The sequence below is a fragment of the Acomys russatus genome, chromosome 21 (assembly GCF_903995435.1).
Source record: "Acomys russatus chromosome 21, mAcoRus1.1, whole genome shotgun sequence".
NCBI classification, from domain to species: Eukaryota; Metazoa; Chordata; class Mammalia; order Rodentia; family Muridae; genus Acomys; species Acomys russatus.
The window spans coordinates 3225021-3228933 of NC_067157.1; positions in this window are offsets into that span (position 1 = coordinate 3225021).

The window sequence follows — 3913 nt, forward strand, 5'->3', positions numbered from 1 at the left end:
CACAGATAATATCCCATTCATTCTTATTTAAATGCACTCTTATTCATTCTTCTATTCTTTAAAATTTTATTCAGGTATAATGCATTATGATCATTTCTATACAATATTATGCCGTGTTTTTCTCTCTAATTCCTCCTGTATCCTTCCAGTATGTCTCTATTCCAACCAGAAGTCTTTTTTCTCTTTAAAAAACCTCAACATTTTAGTACATTTAATCCTGCCATCTGAATGTGCATGAGTGTGGGAGCCATCTTCTGAAGCACCAGCAACCACAAACTGGATAGGCCACAGCCCCCTAAAAAGTAAGTATGGAAGACATTGTTTGGTTCTTTCTTTAACATAACAAATTTTAGCTGTATTATGTTGTTTATTATATTATCATTCTTTTTTATGTATTTTCTGAGATGTAATTTATTGTGTTGTTTTATCACAGTTTGTTAAGTATCCAGCTTTTATTTTGTTTTCTATTTTTTTTCCTTTCTACCTACCCAGTTGGGATGGCTTTTTATTAATTAGTATCAAAATACATCAGACCATTGCCCAACAAGTTGATACAGAAGAAACTAAGATGTCTTCTTCGGGCTCTTATTAATAAAATTGCCAGAGTCTATACAAGTAGAACAGCAAATGATTCTAGATCTCATGGAATGCTACTCACTGGTTAGCCCACTCATGATATTCATGGCTATGTGAGGTAGAACCCTGAGAACTTCTTGAAGACTTCATTATTTTATAGACCATAGCTCTGTTTGTTTCTCTTATGGGCCTCACAGTGCTCCAATTGCATGAATCTCCACCAGTGGGATTTCAGACTCTCACTGGACAGTATAATTTTATCTCTTTCAAGCATAGCTGCTGGAGCAGTTAATAATTCAATTAGTATCCTTGAAAAGAACATATAGTTGTAGACTGCTAGCAATGGTCACTACCCTTAGAAAAAAATTTGGAAAAGAGATTGTTTAGCAAGGTTAGGTAAAGATACTTTACTAGTGGCTCTGATGAAGAAAATCTTAGGAACAATTTGAGGTTAAAAAAAGGTATACTGAGGGACGAGCTGGACAGAATCTTCACCTGCCCATTGTCCATTACCCCTACCCATCGGGTACATTAACAGTTTGTGGCCTGCATGTTTCTCTGCCTGCTTCTTACCAGCCTGGGACATCTGAGACATAGACAGCAAACAGAGGTGAGTTGGACAAGGACCAGAACCCACATTGCCTGCCATCCCAAGGGTACCAGTGTGGTACCTGAGTAGCTTTCTACTTGGAGCTCTCTAAGCCTACTCCTCATCTGGTTGGCCCAACTGGAACACAGATAGCAAATCTAGCAGAGCTAAGCTGGGTGCAAGTTCTAACGAATATTATCTGCCATCCTGAGGAGGCCTGTGGGGAGACCTAGCAAGTAGCCTTCAGCCTGGAGCTCTCTTTATTTGCTCCCAACATGCCTGATCAAAGTGCTAGAAATCCAGCAAGTCCATGGGAGGGACTTACAGGCTTGCTAACAAAAGAGACTATCAGATGGCTCTATCCCAGCATAAGAACACGAGCAACAAAACTCAGAGGCACATGACACCACCAGAAAACAGGGGTCCTCCAAGAGCAAGCCCTGAAGATACTAACAAGCCCCCAAAATAAAATTAAATGTAAATCTGAGGTAACAAAAATTATAGACGTGTTGAAGGAGTAAAATACATTCAAACAGATGAAGGAATTAAATAAGTCCTTTAGAGAATTAGAAGAAAATATAAGCAAACAAGGGAAAGCAATGAAATAAGTGAATAAATATATAAAAAGGGAAATAGAATCAACAAAGAAAACACGATCTGAAGCAATCCTGGTGTTGGAAAAACTAGAGAAGAGAATAAGAACTGCAGATACAAGCAAAACCAACATAATAGAGGAGATAGAAGAGAGAATCTCAAGTGTAGAAAACATAGTTGAAGTTATCCATACATAGGTCAAAAATATGTTAACACTAAACATTTCCTGACACAAACCATCCAAGAAATCTGGGACACTATAAAAAGAATAAACCTAAGAATATTAGGATTAGAACAAAAAGAAGACATAAAGCTCCAAGGCCCAGAAAATATTTTCAGCAAAATCGTAGATAAAAACTTCCCCAACTTAAAGGAAGAGATGACTGTAACATACAGGAAGCATACAGAACCCCAAATAGATTGGAACAGAAAAGAAAATCCTCCTGCCACAGGATAAACAAAACACTAAATGGCCAGATCAAAGACAGACTATTAAAAATTGCAAGATAAAAAGGCCAAATAACATATAAAGGCAAATCTGTCATAACTATATGTGAATTATCAATAGAGACTATGAAAATCTGAAGGACCTGAATGTATGCCATGCAGACACAAGGAGACCATGGATGTCAACCCAGACTGATGTACCCAGCAAAACTTTCAATCACTACAGACGGAGAAAACAAGATATTCCAAAATCAAAATCAACAACAAAATAAAACAAATTTAAACCATACCTAGACACAAATCTAGCCCTAAAGAACAAACTAGAAGGTAAACTCCAACCCAAGGAGAGTAAAAATGTCTATGAAATTCACAGGAAATAAATAACCCCATATCTGCAAAATCAAAAGAAAGGAAATATGCACATACACTCTAACACCAAAAACACCAATATAACAGGAATGAATAATTACTGGTCATTAATATCTCTCAGCATCAATGGCCATATCTTCCTAGTAAAAAGACACAGACTAACAGAAAGTATGCTAAAACTGGCCCCTTCATTCTTCTGCACACAAGAAACTCACCTCAAAAACAAAAATAGATATTACCTCTGAGTTGTTGGAACGAAATTCCTAGCAAACAGCCCCAAAAGCAAGCTGGAGTGCCCAATATATATTTAGTAAAATAGAGTTTCAACCAAAACTAAGCAAAAGAGACAGGAAAATATACCACATACTTATCAATACACCAAGATGACATATCAATCCTGAACATTTATGCCCCAAGTGCTAAGGCCCACATTCATAATGGAAACATTATTAAAGTTTAAATGACACGTTAAATCCCAATAACATCAGAAACAATAGAAAGCCTAAAAATTCTGGAAACTAAACAACTCCCTACTCAATGTACTCTGAATCAGGGATGAAATTTTAAAAAATTAAAAACTTAAAAAAATAAATGAAAATGAAGGTACAACATACCAAAAGTTATGGGACACAATGAAAGCAGAGCTAAGAGAAGGCACTTAGTGCCTTCATAAGGAACTAGTAAAATTCTATTCTATCAACTTAACAGTACACATTAAAGCTCTAGAATGAAAAGAACCAAGCATAGCAAAGAGTTGTATATGACAGGAAAACATCAAACTCATGACTGAAAATAATAAATTAGAAACAAAGAAGCAATTCAAAGGATCAACAAAATTCACAAACCCTTAGACAAACTCAGAAAAAGAGAGATAGAGAGAGAGAGAGAGAGAGAGAGAGAGAGAGAGAGAGAGAGAGAGAGAGAAAGAGTCAAATCAACAAAATCAGAAATGATAAGGTAGGCATTTGGATTAAATTCAAAAAATCCAAAGAATAATTTGGACTTATTTCAAAAAGGCATAAGGTACAAAATTTGAAAATCTAAAAACATCAACAACTTAATTGATAACTACCAATTATTGAAATCGAGTAGAGATCATGTGAGCAAATAAAGCAGTCCTATATCTCCTAAGGGAATAAAAGTAGTCTTCAAATATCTGTCAATCAAAGAAAAAGAAAGCCCAGGGCCAGATGTATTCAGAACTGAGTTCTACCAGACCTTAAGAGGAGAGATAATACCAATCCTTGTCAAACCATTAAAAAAAAAAAAAAAAAAGAGGAGAGATCCAAGATGGCAGCGAGCAGTGTGGACCATGTTTAGAAGCTCCAGTAAACAATT